Genomic DNA, 21679 nt, shown 5'->3' on the forward strand with positions numbered 1-21679 from the left:
GATTCATGAAAAAAATCCCTTGAGATGTTCATTGAAACTAAAGTGGATATATAGATGGGAATAAAAGTAATATCTTTATAATGTTATAATACCATCACTTCTATTCATGAACATAGTGCATCCCTTCATGTATTACTTTTTTTAATGCCCCTCACCAAAGTTTTATATTTTTGTCCAATAAATTTCTTGTACTACTTTTGTAGATTTAATCTCAGATAATTTTTAAATATTGTTGCTATTTTGAATAAAATCTTTTACTTTATTATATCTTATAAGGATTTATGAGGTATAAGAAATATGTGTATATTTATTTACATATGTAAAATACATAAATATATATGCTTGTTTGCAGATAGAGATACAGATATAGACATGGTGTATGTGTGTGTGCATGTGCCCAGCAAACTTGAGTTCTCTTTTCTATGTATATACGTTTTCTCACATAATAACCAGCTTCTATGTTCCTTTACCATTCTTATGCCGGGTTTGTTGTTGTTGTTGTTGTTTTGTTGTTGTTGTTTTGTTGTTGTTTGTATTATTGAATTGTGTAGGACTTCACTAGTTAGGTAATAGGAAGTCACCTAGTGTTTTCTTTCTTTCTTTCTTTCTTTTTTTTTTTTTAAGATTTTATTTATTTGACAGAGAGAGAGGGAACAGAAGTAAGGGAAGTGGGAGAGAGAGAAGCAGCCTTCCTGCTGAGCAAGGAGCTAGAGGCTGGGGCTGGATCCCAGAACCATGGGCTCATGACCTGAGCTGAAAACACATGCTTAATTGACTGAGCCACCCAAGCACCCTTAGCCTTGTGTTTTAATGATGTCAGTGAGGATATATCTAAAGCCTCCTACATTAACATTTTCTGTATCATTTTATAAGGCATATCTTATATATCTACTATTTGTAAGGCATACTACTTTCCTATCTTTTTTTTAATGATGTTATCTTAGTTACCATACAGTACATCATTAGTTTTTTTTGTAGTGTTCCATGATTAATTGTTTGTGTATAACCCCAGTGCTCCGTGGAATACATGCCCTCCTTGATACCCATCCCTGGGCTCACCCGTCCTCCAACCCCTCAGTTTGTTTCCCAGAGTCCATAGTCTCTCAGGGTTCATCTCCTCCTCTGATTCCCCCCCCTTCATTTTTCTCTTCCTTCTCCTAATGCCCTCCATACTATCTCCTATCTTTTGTTTCCTAGAAGTTACCTTCTAAAATTATAAATACTTGTTGAATTCTGTGCTTTTCCTACACGTCCTAAATTTATATCTTTTTCATCTCATCTGTTATTTAGGAAAAGAATATTAATAGGTGTACTTATATTAAAATCTCATTGCATTCTTGAGATAAACTATTTATTTTGATGTATTTGTTATAATCATTGCATTCATATGATGCATTTTGTCTGCATTACTGGAGGAGGATGTTTTTATTTAGATTTTAATAATTTTATAAAAAATGTGATTGGTCTATAATTTTTAGCTCATATTGTTCTTATCTAGTTTTGGTGTTAATAATATATTAACATCATAAAACAAACATGATAGTTTTCCCTATTTTAACACATTTTATATAAGGCATTGGTCATAGGATTTATATAGGAAGATGTAACTCACTTAAACAATAACTGGACCCTATATAAAAGATTTTATTTTGAATGTGGCTACTGCATGGTGGAAACGTATTCCATGTTGAAGTGGATTGTGCAATCTAGGGACAAGGAATAAAACCATTAAGTCTGGGAAGGACCACCATCAAGAGCAAAACTAATAGAAATCTATACTCAGATTTTCAGAAATGATCCATTCATAAACTATTATGAGTGTATTTATTAAATGAATGTTTCTGTGTGTATTTTTGAAAACACTTAACTTGGTATTTATATATTAAAAATGTCCATAAATTTGGAAGATACAAGTTTTAAAAAACAGATAAAATGATGCTCATGAAAGGGATGGTACAGATGTAAACAGGGGAGGCGTGTTTGAATTGAATTTTGAGAAGTAACTGGAATCCCTACAAAGGGAAAACTTGATTTTGTATCTTAAACTATATTTATCTCTTGAAGGAGGGAAAATACTCAAAATGGAGAATTTCTTAGGATATACCATAGATGAATACTTCAAAACTGTTTTATTGTCTTTGTTCCATATCCAAACTTATAAAATAGTTTCTGATTAGGTATTTTATTTCCCTGGGACTGGACATTTGAGAAGGTACGCCTAGGAAAACGAATGTGGGTATTTCATACACTGTAGAAAAGTACCCAAGTGTAATTGAACAAGTTACTTTCTGATTAAAATTTTAATCTGGTGTGGATCTAGATCATGGTGATGCTGATGAACTCTGCATTACTAATTGAGCTGAAAAAAACTCTTAGTTTCAATGAGGTTATCAAATCTGATTTATTGGTAATGGCTGCCTGTGTTGAGTATCGGGCTCATCATATGAATGCAGTGATTTATTAGCAATGTAACAGAATGGAAAGAAATATTGACAGTATACATGTCACATATTTGCCATCCTTATTGTACTAATTTTTAAACCACTGAGGTAGAACGTCAAAGCAGCCTAATCTAAAATAGTTACATTTGCCTTGTCTTTCTACAGTGATAACTATACTATAGCTCTCTACTAATCAAGAGCCATTTAACAAGGGTGGGTGTGTAGGTACACTATGAGCAAAGATGCTACAGTAATACAGAATCAATGTCTGCCCATTGCAGAAAAGGCACGGATAGTCACACACGCACTGAGAGTCTCCAATAGAGTAAAGTGCTCTAAAACTAATGCTGCAATAACTAGTTTCACTTAAATGGTTTAACTGAACTAAACTGTCTTAACTCTGTTTTGAACAACATATTTTGCATATTTAACTTTTATTTTTTTAAAAGTACTCTTCAGAAGCAATAATATTTTACCCACTTTACATTCAAGGAAACCAAGGCTCAGAAATAGTCACTAATTTGCCAAATGTCTAAAATAGGAAAATTGTTTAACTTAAACTAGTGGGTTACAACGCATACCTAAAGTCACAAAACTATGAGATAATATGGTCATAATTATGAACCCACTCAAAATGCCGCCATAGTCCTCTCTTGCTGGTATAATTATAATCATATCACATAGACTTCTAGAAAGTCCTTATGCTTTCTTTATTAGCATTCTACTATGCAAAGATGTAGTAAAGCTTTTATTCACATATTTATTACAAAGGTCATAAATTCACATATGTCTAGAGATCATTAATATAAAGAGATGAATATAGAGAGATCACTAAAATGGCCATTCCCTTTCCATTGAGTCTTCAAGGAGAGAATGTATGTATGTATATGTATATATATATATTTTTTCAATATGTTTATTATATGATGTCAATATATAAATAATATATATATAAAATACTAAGTCACTTAATTATTTTGGGATTTGAGCTCATTTAAGATGTAAGTAGGTGGGGCGCCTACGTGGCTCAGTGGGTTAAGACGCTGCCTTCGGCTCAGGTCATGATCTCAGGGTCCTGGGATTGAGTCCCATATCGGGCTCTCTGCTCAGCAGGGAGCCTGCTTCCCTCTCTCTCTCTCTGCCTGCCTCTCCATCTGCTTGTGATATCTCTCTGTCAAATAAATAAATAAAATCTTAAAAAAAAAAAGATGTAAGTAGGAAATTAGAAAATCTAAGAGCTGCACTTTTCTTCAGCTCACTTGTAAACTGAAAGCAGCTCAAGAATATTTACTGTCTAGGGGTGCCTGGGTGGCTCAGTTGGTTGAGCGTCTGCTTTCGGCTCAGGTCATGATCCCAGTTCCAGGAATCAAACCCCACATCAGGGTCTTTGATGAGCGGGGAGCCTTCTTCTCCCCTGCCTACCATTACCCCTGCTTGTGCTTCCTCTCTCCCTCGCTCTCTATGTTAAATAAATAAATAAATAAATAAAAATTTAAAAAAAAAATAGTTACTGTCTAATTGATCATTTTTCCAGTACCTAGAAGACTATTTGTACTGTGAAGAAAACTATTTGAGGAATAACTGAAGAAAACTAAAGGTTATCTAGAAATTAGAAGTAATGAGACTTACTTTGCAAGAATATTGAAAATACCAAATGAATAACTGTAAAACACCTATATAGTGCCTAGAATGTGCATATATTTTCAAGACAAGCTCCTACTTGAATAAAAGAAATGTGGAATTTAAACTCTAAACTGAGGGTTAGGGGCACCTGGGTGGCTCAGTGGGTTAAGCCTCTGCCTTGGGCTCAGGTCATGATCTCAGGGTCCTGGGATCGAGCCCTGCATCGGGCTCTCTGTTCAGCAGGGAGCCTGCTTCCCCCTCTCTCTTTGCCTGCCTCTCTGTCTACTTGTGCTGTCTATCAAATAAATAAAATCTTTTAAAAAGATAAATTAAATGAGGTTTTTCACATTTTTCTGTGTTTAAGGACCTTGTGAGGAGATTGCAGTCAGTGAATATCCCCATATATCTCAATTCAAGTGAGTAGCCCAAGAATCTATCATTCAAACAAGCGTAGCAGATGATCTAAATGCATAAAGAGTACGGACAATACTTCAGACAATATAGATCTAGAAAGCACTGTTAACTAGACTGAATTATGTTTATTTACAGTTTCAGGACTTGATGCTTGACATAATAATTTTAAAAGTAATAACATTTAGAATTTTTAAAAGCGTAAGATTTAAAAAGCCTATTGCAATATGTGTTCTTAAGTAGATAAGAACCCCATGGAGCTAGACGAAGAGCTCCTCAATTATTCCTGTTGATCTGTGACCATCTGGTAATGGGGATTAAGAACTAGTCTTCTCTCCATTAAATAATAATGCATTATCATTACATTCATCTTCCTTTCCTCCCACACCACCTACACATGATAGAATAATCACTTTTCTCCCAGCTACACTACATTAAATGGTTTTGGGGACGTGATTTAGAAAACTCTTAAGAAGGGACTTGTCTTCTTCTCACATCTACCACTTACCCCTCAAATAATAGTTTGTAAAGTTATAGAATCTGTGAACCTCATGCAGAGTACAATATGAAGGTCAGTGTTCACTTTCTAAGTCCAATAATGCTCCAGAGCTCCAGAAACTGCACAATTTACTCTTAAAATGTTCGAATCACTCTTTCAGTGGAGATTCCTAAGTGCCCTTTGAGTATGTGAGAGGGGACAGCCAGGGAAGGAAAGAAAAGCAAAAAAATAGGGGCAAAAGGAAAAGAAGGGTATAGAGAAAGAAAGCAATTACAATTTCAAATGACTGAAGGTGTTATGAAATGCTTAATAATTTTGTTTTTAGAGTCGTGGGAGCTTCTGAGAGAGGTGCCGAAAGTAGGAAGATAGCTCATACTCAGCTGCTCTGTCTTCCTTAACACCACTCCGGTGGTCTCCTCTCTGGCTATTAAAATATCAGATTTCTCACATCTGGATACAAGCTAGGAATCTTTGTTTGGAAAGCCTTCTGTTTAGGGGAAACATCTACTTCCAGTGAAATAGAAAATAAATAGATGTATCTGTTTCTGCATGTGGTACAAACTTGACAGTGGGACCGTGCATTTTCTGTGCAGCAGTTCAAAAGTGGGCTTTTCATGTAAACTCAAGTCACTTCCTTCATTTTCGAGGTCAGTTCAATCTTCCAGACTATGCTTTACTTTAGGAATCACAGGTATTGGTGAGGTTTATACAAATTAACTCTGATGAGATTGTGAAAATATTATCCATTTTTATATAACCACTTTTTTACTATAACTTTCACCCTCTGACTTAAAACATATGCTCCTCTGGAAAATATTCATTAACCTTTCACATGATGTATAACTAGCTTTATCACAGTGGATTAAAAAAAAATCCTACTTAGAGTTTTGAAAGAGAGACCCAGTGGGAAATACACAAATGGTAAACTCTACCGAAGGACACAAAAAGGCCCATAAAACATCAGAAGGGTTATAGAGGTCTATGGATTTTAATTGCTGTGTGCCATTGGGCCTTTACAAAGCAATCAAGCAGGCAATCTCCAAAGACAGTCCTGCCATAATACATTTAACAATAGAGTTCTCACCCCATCGGCAGACTAGGGTTTATGAAGGTCCCAATAGCAATTAATGACCTTGTATGCTGAGAGAGAGAGAGGGAGAGAGAAAGAGAGAGAAAGACTTAAATTGACTCTTTTTTTTGATGTATAAGTTTAGAAATGATAATTTTAAGAGGAAGGAAGTAAAAGTTAAGAGTTAAGGAATGCAGTGACTTTATTAAGTGTACTTTATATTTTCTTTCTTTTTACCTTTCCCCAAAGGTAGAGAAAATCAGTGAAAAGAAATGTGGTCCCCAAAATGAATTACTTGAAAGGCCGTTGTATTTTGCTTATTTTCTGGTGTGGGGACAGTGAAAATGATAGATTTATTTGTTATTGGCCTTAATACAATTATTCAATTATTTGAATATGATGGAGTGATCATTGTAAACCCTAAGACACCCTAAATATCCAACTTTCATTGATCCCAACTCACTAAAACTAATATTCAAATTTATACTTCCTTGCATACCAGCTCTGTATCAAACACTACACCTTATTTTATCTAATCCTATGATTAAATGTTACTCTCTTTAACTGATAGAGTAGAGCAGGTAGAGAGATGACTCAAGGCCAGTCTTCTAAGTGACCACATTGGGATTCAATCCTAGATATGTTAAACCTAGATATGTCTTAACATATCTAGGATTGAACATCTTTCTCAACATCTTTCTCCCACATGTATAACAGTTTTTCGTATGCCACTAGAGCCAGTAATGCACAGCTGTGTTATAGGGAGTGTGCTTTGCAACAACTTTCTTCAACTCTGGCCTAGGCTTCTGGAAGATTGGTGTTTGGATGTGATTAGCTGTCCTCTTCCTGTCTGCCTTGAAATGCCCACTAAGCGAGACTTGGGAACTATACACATTGGCAGAGACTGTAAACAGTATAAATCCTTCTGCCTACTATCCAGTGCCTTATCCTGACTAGACCTATTGGCCTCCAGAGAACATTGTACGGTAGACTTCTCATTTAATTCCCATTATCTTCAGCCATTTTGTCCCACTTACGCTTGGGCCAAGTTCCCCAGGCTGAGTTTCTGTCTGGTGCCTTGTACCGTGGGAGGTAGGAGAGAGCAGTCTGAAGAAATTTCAAGCAAAAACAAGCCAAAAAAAATTTTTTTTCTTGTGAATTTCATTTATGGCTACTTAGAACGTTCCCCTGTCCTTTGCTTTTGTGCATTGAAGGTAGTTATCTCTATACACATCTAACACTGAATTTAGAGTTTTTACCTCTCACCACAGATCCCAGCTTAAGGGGAAATAAAATCTACCTCATTTTGTCCCGGGTGTTTTTCTTGTAGTTATCATTTAACACTTGCTTTGCCCTTTCAATATACCTTCCTTATGTCTGCTGAAGAAAAATTTGTGATAGAGGGAAAATATGATAGTATAATCACTGCCCCCAAAGCTTGCCAAAAAATATCTCATAAAAGAAATTATCATCACATAAAACTTGTTCCCCTTATTTGTGTGTGTGTGTGTAGTTGATATGTTAGTACCACAGGATGGCTCTCACACCAAGAGGGAGAAACTCTGATGATAGCAATAATTATAGCTATCTTTATTTTAAGCTTCCTAGGAATGAAGCTCTTTGCAAAGTGTTTTACATATTTATTTTTACTTAACCAATGTTTAATTAGAACTGTACTGTTTCCAAAGATAATTTCACAAAAACAATCAATCTTATAACTGAATTTTTAATGTAAATGGCTCTATGCACCCCTTTTTAATTTATGCCTGAAATTGAAAGAATAATGTACAGTATAACTTGATGTAACTAAAACAATGTCTTTTTCTTTCATATGCATACCTCCAGATTTTCCAAAAGATTATCTCATATTGAGTAAAAGTTAGACCTCTTGCCTCTCTGATCTCTTCTAACTCCCAGCAGGTTCGACCCCTGCCACCCAGGCTTCTGCTCATCCTAGAACAGGCAACAGTTCTACTAACTCAAGGCCTTTGCTTTTGTTCTGCCCTCTTTCTGGATGATCTCCCTGATATCTTTCTGGATCTCTCCCTCAGTGTCAGGAGTCACCTTCTAGGTGAGGTTTTTGTTTTTTTTGTGATATTCCATTTCAGAATGTCTGCCCCAATCCCACACTTCCTATCTTTATGATTTATCTTTCTTTTTAGCTCATTTATTACTCTCTGACATATACTTTACTAATTTAATTTCTTCCCAGGTCTATTGAGATATAACTGACATAACATTGTGTGAGTTTAACATAGACAGTGTGATGATTTAGTATACATGTGTATTGTGAAATGATTGCTCTAATAAGGTTAATTTGCCTGATATATTTCACTTAGCATAATGCTCGCAGGGTTTTTCCATGTTATCACAAATAGTAGGATTTTCTTCTTATTTATGACTGCATATAATTAATATATATATATATATATATATGTATGTGTGTATACATATATATATGGCATGCATTTTTTTTCTCTGTCCATTCATACATCAATGGGCACTTAGGTTGTTCCCATGTCTTGACTAATGTGAATAAAGCTGCATTGAACATGAAATGCTGATACCTCTTTTAAAATGGTGATTTCATTTCCTTTGGATATATATCCAGAAGTGGGATTTCTGGATCATATGGTAGTCCTCTTAAAGTTTTTTTAGGAACCTCCATACTGTTTTCCATATTGGCTTTATCAATTTACATTCCTACCAATGGTGCACAAAGATCCCCTTTTTCTACATCCTTGCCAACACTTGTTATCTCTTGAGCAGTTTTTGTTATGGTTGTTGTTTTGCTTTGTTTTACTAGAATTAGCAGGTACGAAGTGATATCTCATGGTGGGTTTTACTTGTATTTCCCTTATGGTTAGTTAGTTGACCATCCTTTCATATACCTGTTGGCCATTGGATGCCTTCTTTGGGAAATGTTCATTCAGTTCCTTTCCACACTTTTTAGCTGGATTGTTTTTATTTATTTATTTATTTACTTATTTATTTAAATATTTTATTTATTTATTTGACAGAGAGAGACATAGTGAGAGAGGGAACACAAGTGGGCGGGTTGGTGGGGGGGAGTGGGACTAGGAGAGGGAAAGCAGGCTTCCCACCCAGCAGGGAGCCCGATGTGGGGCTCGATCCTGGGATCACAGCCTGAGCCAAAGGCAGATGCATAATGACTAAGCCACCCAGGAGCCCCGGATTGTTTTTATTCTTGTTTTGTTTTCTGTTGATTTTGTGAGTTCCTTATGTATTTTGGAAATTAACCTTTTATCAGATAATGTGATTTACAAATACTTTCTCCCGTTCCATAGGTTGTCTTTTCTTTTTGTTGGTTGGTTCTTTTGCTGTGCAGAACCTTATTAGTTTGATATGGTCCCATTTATGTATTTTACTTTTGTTACTTTTGCTTTTAGTTTCATATCCAGAAAATCATTATGAAGACCAATGTCAAGGAGCTGCTTCTTCAAGTTTTCTTGTAGGAGTTTTATGGTTTTAGTTCTTACATTTAAGTCTAATCCATTTGAGTTCATTTTTTTGACTGGTTTAAGGATGGTGTCCCGGTATCCAGGCCACCATTTATTGAGGAGACTGTCCTTTCCGCGTTGAGTATTCTCGGGTCCCTCATCAAATATTAGTTGATTGTGTATGTATGGGCTTATTTCTGACTCTTGGTTTTATTCCATTGAGTATATTGTCTGTGTTTCTGTTTTAACGTCAATACCATATTATTTTGATTACTATAGCCTTGTAATATAGTTTGAAATCAGAAAATATGATGCCTCTAGCTTTTTTCTCTCTCCTTAGATTGCTTTGGGCATTCTGAGTCCTTTGTGGTTCCATATAAATTTTAAGATTTTTTTTCCTATTTCTGTGAAAAATACCATTAGATCTTTTATGGAGATTGCACTGAATCTACAAATGGATTTGGGTATTATGGATATTTTAACAATATTAATTATTCTAATCCATGAGCATGGAATATCTTTCCATTTATTTGTATCTTTAATTTCTTTCATCAGTGTCTTTTTAAAAAATATTTTATTTATTTATTTGACAGACAGAGATCACAGGTAGGCAGAGAGGCAAGCAGAGAGAGAAGGGGAAGCAAGTTCCCTGCTGAGCAGAGAGCCCAATGCGGGGCTCCGTCCCAGGACCCTGGGATCATGACCTGAGCCGAAGGCAGAGGTTTTAACGCACTGAGCCACCCAGGCACCCTAGAAGATTCCTTTTATGTGCTACTGAGTTCAGTTTGCTAAATTTGTTAAGATATTTTTACATTTCTTTTCATCCAGAATATTGGCCTGTAGTTTTCTTGTAGTATCCTTAGATATTAGGGTAATACTGACTCCATAATGGATTTAGGAGTAGTTTCTTCTCCTAAAGTTTTTGATAGAGTTTGAGAATGGTTGATGTTATTTATTTATTTTTCAATGTTCAGCAGAATTCATCAGTGAAATCGTGTAGTCTTGGGCTTTTCTCTGTTGAGAGGTTTTTGATTGCTGATTGAGTCTTCTTAGTCATTACTGGTCTGTTTTATTTGTTTAATTAATGTCTGTCTATACATAAGGTCCTTGGAGAACAAGATTTGGGGCTACTTGTTTTACTACTGTATTTCCTGAGCTTAGAAACACATATGGCATTTAATAGGAGCTGTGCAAATACTTGCCAAGTGAATGAATGATTGAATGAATGAATGAATGAACAACCTGGTTCAACCCAGAGTTTGTCTTCAAAGAAGCAGAGTTCAGATAGGTGGATCACTGTCAGAAATGGACTCTCTAGAATCCTGTAAAGGAAATTCCATTCCGGCCATTGTCACTTCACCACTTCCTACTCCAAATCTTCCCCATACCTGCTGCCTAATCTTTTGGTTACAGTTACCTTACAATCACAAAATTCTTGCTCCTAGTCTGTGTACTCTTTGTCCCTCCACCCTTTCTCTTTGCTATTCTACCCCTTCCTCCCTTTTTTCAGGTTTAGCTCCTCAGAAAACCCCAAGTCCGTCTGGCAATAGCAGGACTGTCCTACATGGATGGGGTCAAGATAAAGGAAACCCAACTCCTTTTCAGCAAGGAGAGGAGAGAAATGATTGGGCAATATTCAAAGAATAAATATTTATATCCTTTCAAAAATTATCCGTGTTTTTGAAATTGTGGCCTGCTTTAAAATCAATGTCAAAACTTCCACCTTGCCGCAATTGCCAATACTTGTCTGCATGATACATAAAAATGTATCTTTTCATCCAGCAATCACCTTGGTAGTACTTTTTCTATTAGTATTATCACAGTAGTTAATTTTTAACAGAAGTTTGGATTCATAAGTATAGATTAAGTTGTCTTCAGATGTATTAAATTATGACAGCATTGAAATGAACACTCTGTATGGAAGAAGAGCAGTAGAGTTTCAAAATACACATTTATAAATGAAGCTAATATCTGACACTTATGAAAACAGGTCACTTTCACATTTGCCATAAAGCTTTTTGATCCTAACAAGGAAACATGGTGACAGATGCAGCTTTGTTTTATTTTGTTACCAAGATACATAAAACCAACATCTTTGCCTATCAAGTATCGAGCAATAAAATGAGGACAGCAAAGTTTACAAATTGTTCACTGCATTCTGAACAATTGAATTATAACATTCAAGTAGGTTGTGTGTGTGCATGGGTGTGGGTACTTACATCATGTTTTTCTAAAGGCTGTCATTCAGGGACCAAATAATTATCACTCAAAAGGATCCAATATTTGTATAAAACTAAAGTTTCAGAATACACAGTCCAACAAAGGAAAAACAAAATAACTCCGCAATTAACAAAATAAGAAATGCCATCAAAACCTTGATATATGCCGTTAAAAGATAAACTGAGGCATATTAAAATTGTTAAGAGTTTTATTTGAGCATTATGTTTGGAATAGGGCAGCGCCAAACTGATTTGTTAGGATCACACCCCTAATAGGAACTAGGGGAAAGACTTACGTAAAGTTAGAAAGGGAAGAAAGGCTATTTATTATCTGATTGGCTATAGTTAAAATCCTAGTTGGCTCTCTAAGATTAGTTGTCTTTAGAGTTTTGATTTGTAAATCACTTTGAGGTATTTGCAGGCTTAGATTTTGGTTTGCTTACATAGGCCACCACAGCATCTAATGACCTACTTGTTTAATAAATTTAACATTGCTGTTCAATTTTCCTGGCGTTTGATATACTAGACTGTCCACACACCAAAATACACCATAATGCTTTAACCACAATTTTAAACATACTGAAGAAATCATAAAGTTAAGCACAGACTATGAGCAGTGGGTTATCATGTGACTATGCCAGAAATAACAGTCAAAATTGTTTCAGAAGAGTCTGTATAGACTGCAAATGCATGCTGTAATTAATTAATTTTTGAAGATGTATTCTCCTGCCTTCCCTCCTCTGCCTTGCCCAGCCCATGGGGGAAGAGTACTTTTATTAAATTTCTGCCAGTTTTTAAATAAATGTAATAGTAAATATGGGGTTTTTAAAAATAAATAAATAACTCAAAGATGGTTTCTCTTCTTGATCTACATCCTCTTTCTCTTTACAATTAGTAAACATTGGTGTGTCCCACAGCTCAATCCTTGGACCTGTTGTCTTTTTTTCATACTTCTTTATCTGGTCTCATTCAGTCCTATAGCAGTAATTATTTCTGTATTATTCAGAATGAGCTAGACTAGCTACAATAACACAGCAAGGTTGACTTCTCATTCATGCTATGGCATTGTGAGGCAGCTGGAAGTTATGCTACACGTTATTCTCATTTTGGAACCCAGATAGATAGAAAACTGGAAAACTATCAGTAGATAATGGCAGAACAGTAAGAGTTCTTAAGGCCCTCATACGGAAATTAAATGGTTTCACCTACAATAGCTTTCTCTCAATGCTATTTCAAAACCCCAACTAACCACAAGGGAACTAAGAAATGCAATTTTACCATATGCCTGAAAAGTAGAGAACTGGAAGTGTCTGACACTGCATCATCTGCTTCTTCCTGATGACTCCATAATTTTGTTCTTCCTGTGGGATTGTTTGCTGAATCCCACAGTTGTATATCCAACTGCTAAATCCACATTCTAATTTGAAAGCTTGAGACCATCTCCAATTTAACCTGTCCAAAGAAGGATTGATTCCTCATGCCTACAAGCACCCCTCCTCCAAGCTGCCCTGTCTCAGGAAATCATTCACCATCATTTACCTACTTATTCAGGCTCTACAACTTGGAATTGTTTTTGACTCTTCTCTTTCTTCTGAATCACATAGTTTACCATCAAGTTCCCTTATCTCAGCTTTCACATGTCCAAAACCAACCACTTTTCGCTAAACCCTCTTCCAACTGTTATCCAAACCACTGTTTTCTCTTAGTTGGGCCACCAGAATGGTCCCTTCCTTGGTCCTCTTATTTTTCCTAAATACTATTATCCATATAGCACTGAAATGATCCTTTTAAATCACAAAGAAGTTATTTCATACCTGTTTATATGACCCCAGTGGCTCCCATTTATATTTATATTAAATTTCAGATGCCTTGCCATGTTCTATAATTTGATGCACATTAAAAATTTATTTACCACCCAGTGGCTAGAATGATCCTTTTAGGGTGTATTTCTAATTATGACATACCCCCTCTCAAAGCACTCAGGCTGTTTCCCACTTCACTTAGGTAAATTTCAAAGGTTTTACCATCACCTTAAGTGTCTTTATCATTTGTCCCTGGCTCTCGCTACATCATCATCTTACCCTAGTCTCCATCACTAACTCTTTTTTTGTTTTTTCAAACTCCTCATGAACACCTTAGCCTTTGCTATTCCTTTGGCCTTGAGCTCTCCTACCTAATCCTCTGATTATCATGATGCTCTATTTTACCATGGTTGCTACTGCAACATCACCTATCACAGAAACCTTCCTTCCCTGACTGCTATCTAAAATAGCATTTCTTCTCTCCTCCTCCACAACACTCTATTCCCCTCACCTTGTTTCATTTCTCACGTGCCAGAACCCTGGTTTTTAAGGAAGATTTAAAGCAAACTAAGAGCTCGTGAGGAAGATAAGAGAATAGCTCCCTTACAAAAATAAGGTTAAAAATTAAATGCCATTTTGATTAAAGGGTAAAGGATTCCCCCATTGCTTACTTTTATGATCTATCAAGGGCATCTCTGAGGCTGGCAAGAATTCTTAAGTCTGTGATTTGGGTTTTTCTTTAGTACGATCTCTTCCTACTCTTTCTTTACTAGAAAGCTTGTGAAAAGAGCAGTCTTTCCTTATTGTCTCTATGATCTCCTCTCATTTGATCCATTATTTCTATGTGTTTGCTTCACTTCCAATTCTGTTCACATTGCCCTGTGAAAGTGAAAGTCAATGCCTGTTGAAGGAATAATTAAATGGGATTGGAAGTGTTGTAAAGTTCCTTTTTAACAAACACTTTTCCAAAAGGACAGGAACTTTTTTTTTTTTTTCTAATCAAATACAAGAGAATAAGAAAACAAATTTTAATCACAGCTACCGTGGTTTCCTCACAGACTTAAAGAGATATTTCCAGAAAAATCCAATTTGATTTGCATTCAAATTTCTTTTCCCTCAAGCTTATACTGCATAAACTTCAGTTTGGATTAATGTGATCTCCTTTACATAAAAGGCTTCTTCTTTTACATAACACTTCAAAATTATCATGCTATTAATAACCTCAAAATATGTTGATGAGGGTATGATGAGCACAAGAAACATTATATACAATTTGCAATAGATCTACATAGAGATTTTTGTAAATGAGACAGTGTGAACTTTGAAGACAACCATAAAAGTAGTGAAGCATCAAGGAGAGTACTTCAAAGTCTTGAAATTAAAGTTATCATCAGGTTCAGTAATTTCTAAGATTATTTAACCATTCTGAATAATCACAGTATGACAGAACCAAATAGAAAAGATTTCAGCAACTAAGAAGTAATGGGCTGAGGTCACATCCTAAAGGAGTCTAAATTCTTTACTTTAAGCTATTAACCAATAGGATTAATATATAATTGGTTGATCTGTTCTGGTAGCATTTATTGATTACTCAAACTATACTAATTAGTAGTCTGTCAAGTAGCAAATGTTAAGCAAGCACTGAAAATAGTAATTAAAAGCATAGTGTCCAATCTCATTGTATATGTGTGTGTGTGTGTGTGTGTGTGTGTGTGTGTAACATGGTATGTACATAAAGCACAATTACAAAAATCTGGGTTTTCCTAGAAAATATTTAGTTTTTAATATTTGTAAGCTTAGTTAGCATGTTATTTTAACTGAGGAAGTTAACAACCAGACAGTTGATAACAACAATGATGATGATGATAGAAGTAACTAACATTCATACCTCATTGCTGCCTTTGTATTGTGTTTTGACAGAAGAGAATAGTTAATATAGAATTGTGAAAACAATTCTGTAAGTGCATCTAATTCCAAATCTTTCAAATACAAAACCCAACTTTAATGCCATATCTGCTGTGGCTTGGAGTTTACTTTTCCCTTGCATTTTACTGACAGTGTGCCTTTATTAGGCTGTTCTGCATAGTAGTTGATAATGAGGGTTTTGGAGCTAAACTGCTTGAGTTTTTTGCTCTGGCTCTCCCACTTACTAGCTGTTTGACTTTGAATAAATTACTTAGGCACGCTGTGCTTTTTCCTTTTATATACAAGAGATAATAATAGAACTTGTCTCAAAGGATTACAAGGAGTATATGAAACAACCACCTATAAAGCACTTGGGAAGAACAATGTCCGGCACCTAAGAAATATCTGCAAATGTTATCTATTATTATTACTTTCATTATTAATCATTTTTAAGCAGTTAAGTACGACAAAACATCACTTGGTATCTTACTAATTTTTATACTGTCAGAAATGCTCTGTTAGGTTTCTCATTCCTACACAACTATTTTTACTTCCAGACTTGAATTTTTCACATCATTATAAATCTATTACTTAGATTCAGATTTTGCCAGGGGCATGTATGGATATCCAGCATTTTGGCACTAGATCATAAAAACATCAATATAAACACATTCCTGTATTTTTCTATAATATTTATTTACAAAGGTAATCTGTTTCCTTATTTTGGTTCCTTTGATCAAATTAAAGTGAAAACAAGAAGTCCTAACTCATCTATCTAGGTAAAAGCCATTTTCTTCACTCTTTATCCTCTTTTTTCTCATGAACAGAGTCACATGGAATATCTATAAGGTTTAAAAACCGTGATTTTTTTTTTCACTGTCCCAAGGAACATTTCACTATTTTCTTCATCATAACACTAGAATTTTAACATACATGTTGTTCCCTTACAATTTTTACAGTTTCTCTCCATGGACAAAACTATGTCTTTTCCTACAAAATGTAGATATTTTAAATAAAACATGAACCCAAACTTCAAAATTCAGGACATTTAATTGACATTAATATAGACATGAACATATAAAGCACATCTCACATTTGAGGCCTTGGTTTGGTCTTCATATATCATTGTACTTTTAAAATGCTATTTAAGGTGTTGTACTTTCAAGGTGTTAAAAAGCAAGACGGGAAAGTATCTCCATTTCACAGGTGAAAAACAAGTCCAAAGAGGTAGAATGAGTCAATCAGCTCACTTAAAGATTTGGTCAAAGCTATAACTAAAAGGTAAATTCTCAGGTCTATGGTTTTCCACAGAGTCTTTAAATATTATAATTAAAGTCTGGTTCTAATGTTAGCATATTTGGTAAAAACCAAAAACAGATGAAATAATCTTTGAAATTTATTGAATTATCTTATAAAGTATAGGACAATGTGCATGAATTTGTGGGCTCCACCCCCTAGATATACCTTTCAGTTTGTTAGAACTTTAAACTGAAGCAGTAAGTTAGAGTAGATGAGCTAGCAGAATGAGTTGTGAGACTGGCCAGCCTGCTGTCAGACTGACTAGCAGAAAAACAGATGAAAAACAAAGATACCATACAATACTTGTGTAAATTATTATATTGAAGCTATACCAGACTCGAGGGTGGAAATTATGAGACACTTCCCGAGAAGACCACTAGGGGAGGCTGGGCAGGGAGTCCCTAACACATGGAATGGTGTACATCCTTAATAAAGGGTATCCAATGGGATTACTCAAAGAAGCTAAAATGTCCTTTGCCGTATGAGGACCACAGGGGAGCAGTGTGTGTCTCATGCTGAGAAGTCTAAATGGCAAAGACAGGTTAACCAAAGCAAGTCAAAGGATACGTGGCTGGCTGCATTGGGCTTGACCTGTATTTTCAGATTTTGTTTGGTCAAAGTACTTATTAGTGTTTCCTTCTGGAACAGAAGTTCCAAAGAATGGAGCATTAGTGAGGAAGTTGTATTATCTTCTGTTCCATAGGTATGCCTGTTCTGTAGCAGATATCAGATTTCTACATTCCTAACAGCTTTGCAAAGTGAGAATGGAGAATTATAGGTGGTAGGTCCTCAGGAATGGGAAAATGACATTCTTGAGCTTGGTACATGGCTTATTTCTCAGATCACAAATTTCATCAGATGTTAATAGAAAGTTCATGTAAAAAAAGTTCTACGATCTTATAACTTTGGGAAAAAATAGTTACTAAATCCCTTTCTAGCTATTTGTAATGCATATTAGTACATTAGAGATTCTGAAAAGTCTTGCAGTAAACACAATTTAATTTTGTTTAACCTATCATTCACAGATGATTATTTTGAATGTAGACTTTTCTATATATCTGTAAATATCATTCATACATTAACGACTGAGAGGAGAATTTGCTACCCTAAAGAATGCTTTTTTGATATATTATTTTGGACCAATTATTTTTAAGAAACAACAGGCACAAAAGAAATTCTAAAAACTGAGAAGTTACCCTTTGTAAGAGACATTGACAATTATAAGGGAGCTCTCCACTTGTAAGGGTGTTTGCCTCTTTATACCAAAAGGAAAATGACTACATTTCTAGAAACTCTTAAGAGAAGAGGCCACCTACTTAATTCTGTGTAACAACCATATTCTTGTTCACCGTGTGTTGCCTGGGAACCTCTCATAACTGGCACCCCTTGTAACATCTTTTGTCTTTAGCTGAAGATGGTATTTAATGGCTTCAGTCATTAAGAAGTTAAGTTGGCTAATTGAACTTAAGTTAAAAAAAAAAAGTTAAGATGGTGATGGCTTGAGCCGTTTTGAGGAGTTAACTCAATTTTCCTGGGTATCTCCCATGTATAGGGAAGTATTCATGTTCTTAAACTTCTGTTTGTTTTTCTCCTGTTAATCTGTCTTTTTTTATTACAAGAGGCTCTCAATCAAGAAACTAGAAGAGTAGAGGGAGAATTATTTTTTCTCCCCTACAATAATGTGTAATATATATTTTACATATATACTTATAGATTATATACACATATATTCCATAAATATATTCTATATGTATACACACAATATAATATATATATTTATTGGAACACAGATTGAGAAACCTTGCTTAGTATTCTTTTCCATACCTCCATATGTCAACATGTTTGCAAAAGAATAATTTTTTTCCAAAAGTCATGTCATAATGTATCAGTCACAACCAGACTGACTCCCGTTTCCTAAAATCTCAATAGATTAACCCATAAAAGGTTTGTTTTTATCATATCACAGTCTGATGCAGATCAGGTGGCTCCCTCTCTTCCATCTCCTAGGGATCTGAGTTGCTTCCATTTTTCCATCTTTACACTTCTTTTCTTCAAACCTCAAATAAAAGAGAGAGGGAAGTGGAGACACCATACCCGCTCTTACTTACCTCTACCAAGAAGTGGCATTATATGTTAACTACCTCTTATGTTCCCATTAGTAAGAACTTACTTATAAGGCTCCAACACAATTGCAAGGGAGGCTGGAAATCATAATCTTTCTTCACACCCCAGAAAAAGAAATGCGGTGGTGGACAAATCACTTTTCTCTGGAACACATCACATGTATTTCCTTAACAAGAGGGGAAAAAAAAGAGGTAACCTACTGGATCTCCATAGCCACTTCCAATATTTCCATTCATATTCAAGATACATTCATTTATTCAGCTAATAAGTACTTATCGATTGCCTGCTATGTGATAGACAACATGCAGGGATGCCTTGGTAAACATGAAAGAAAAAATTGTCTTCATCAATTTTAGAAACAGGCCATGAATAAGAAAATTTTCTTTTTCTGAACACTTGTCACTTTCATCTGCAAAGCAGTGTTTGAGGATAGCTATTACATATCTGTTACTGTGGTCAAAAATAGCATCTTGACTTTGATTTAGATCATAGACCTAAAAGAAAGACCATTAGAATTTAAATGACTATGTAATACATGGCTACATTTATCTTTAAAAATCTTCTATTAAGCTTTACAGCATGGTTTTTTCCTTTTTGAAAAATTTCAAAAAAGCAGAAAAATCACAGTAAAATAACAAGCACATCTACACTAGAATGATTTACATTTTTAATCATGTACAGTATTTTTTTTTTCTTATAGAATACTTTCTGGACATACAAAAAACAGAAATTGGTTTATATAATTCCTGTCATATTTTATGTTTTCTTTTATATTTGTTTGTATTCATAAAGAATAGGTAATTGTTTTGTAACTTTTTAAAACATGCTTAAATTATACATTTCACAAAGATAAAGATTAATGCCTCTCTACTATATAGTAAGCAGTCAAAATAAATATTTGTTGATTGAATAAAGACATATATACAATATTCTCCAACTTATTTTTACATAACTAAAAAAAAATTATTACCAGATCATAACAAATGTACAAAGAAGCCCACCCTTATGGATATTGTAATAGGCAGAAATCTAAAGATTTCCACCCAAGATTTCCATCTTCTGGTCATCTAATCAAGTACTACCAATCTAGTCACCAGTGTGAAGGGGACTTTGCAAAACTAATTAATATTGCCAACTTTTAAATAGGGATATTATTGTGGATTATCTGGGTGGATCCAGTTTAATCATCTGATGTCGGGGACTGCCTCCGGCCGGGGAAGTCCCCGCCATTACAAGAAGGTGCTTGGCTCACTGCTAGCAAAGTACGCTGCAAGTATACAATGAACTTTCTGGTGAAGCCCGCCTAAAGGAGGACATAGTTATTGGCTGTATCAAATTTAATCAGCATAGTAACAGGACTCTCATTGGCTCTCCCCATTGCTTGACCCCTTATTGGTCACCCTGCTGTATATAAGCGAAGGAAGTTGATTAAATAAACGGAAATGAAGCATTAACACCATACCAGGCTCATTGTCGTCCTTGCGGGCCGAGGGCGACAATCTGAACCCTTAAAAACAGAAAAATGTCTCTAGCTGAAGTCACAGAGGTGCAGAAAAGAAAGTGAGGCAGGAGAAATGAGACAGATTCCGAATGAGAGGAAGACGTGGTCTGCCACTGCTGGCTTTGAAGCAGCAAGGGGCCACAGACCAGGGAAAGTGGGTCGCTCTTGGTGACTGAGAACAAACCCCAACCAGGATCCAGCAAGGAAGTTGAGACCTCAGTCCTACCACCACCTGGGACTAGGGTTTGTTAACAACCTGAGTGGGCCTGGAAACAGAGTATCTGCTAGAGTTTCACAAAGGAATACAGGCTGGTCTTCACCTCGGCTTTAGCTTTTTAAGTCTCTAAACAAGTGAACCGTGCTGTGCCTGGACTTTTGATGAGTGAGATAATAAATGGATATAAACGATATCCATTAATAAATGGATATTTATCCATTTATTATATCCATACATTATATCCAATAAATGGATATAAATGGATATAGTAACAAATTGTAATTTGTTACTATAACAATAGAAAAATAATACAGGTTCAGTTAATTATCACACAGCAAATACATTACTTATGGCCACCACCCAGGTCAAGAAATAAAACCTGCCCAACCGCTGACCATTCTCTATTCCCCAAATGTAACCACAATCTTCACTTTTAACAATATAAGTTAGTTTTGATTATTTTTGAACATTATATTAATGAAATCAGAAGCACATATTATGTTGGATCTGGCCTTTTTCAGTCAGTGCTTTATGTATATGATGTATCCATGACTGCGCGTGTACTTCTAGCTCGTCATTTTCACTGTTACATGACATTTCACAGCATGAATATATGTCACTATTTACATAAAGTTGGCCTCAAATTTCATCCTGGTCTTCGTTTTTCTTCCTATACCTTCAAATGCATTGAATATGTGTAACTTATTTTATTTTATTTTTTATTTTTTTTTCTTTCTTTCTTTTTTTTTTTTTTTTATTTCCAGCATAACAGTATTCATTATTTTTGCACCACACCCCGTGCTCCATGCAATCCGTGCCCTCTATAATACCCACCACCTGGTACCCCAACCTCCCACCCCCCGTCCCTTCAAAACCCTCAGATTGTTTTTCAGAGTCCATAGTCTCTCATGGTTCACCTCCCCTTCCAATTTCCCCCAACTCCCTTCTCCACTCTAAGTCCCCATGTCCTCCATGCTATTTGTTATGCTCCACAAATAAGTGAAACCATATGATAATTGACTCTCTCTGCTTGACTTATTTCACTCAGCATAATCTCTTCCAGTCCCGTCCATGTTGCTACAAAAGTTGGGTATTCATCCTTTCTGAA

General features: G+C 35.4%; 2 long non-coding RNA genes across 3 annotated transcripts in view; one reads left to right on the plus strand and one right to left on the minus strand.

Annotated features, from left to right (window-relative positions):
* The window catches only part of LOC116570977, a 295788-nt gene that overhangs the window by 240998 nt on the left and 33111 nt on the right, over positions 1-21679 (plus strand). The window lies entirely within an intron of this gene.
* LOC116570976 lies at positions 933-21426 on the minus strand. The gene is made up of 3 exons (XR_004277622.1): positions 21416-21426; positions 15521-15524; positions 933-1054 (listed from the first exon to the last, which is right to left on the minus strand). It is a non-coding gene; the product is annotated as an uncharacterized LOC116570976 (long non-coding RNA).

This window comes from Mustela erminea, chromosome 12 (assembly GCF_009829155.1).
Source record: "Mustela erminea isolate mMusErm1 chromosome 12, mMusErm1.Pri, whole genome shotgun sequence".
Taxonomy (NCBI): domain Eukaryota; kingdom Metazoa; phylum Chordata; class Mammalia; order Carnivora; family Mustelidae; genus Mustela; species Mustela erminea.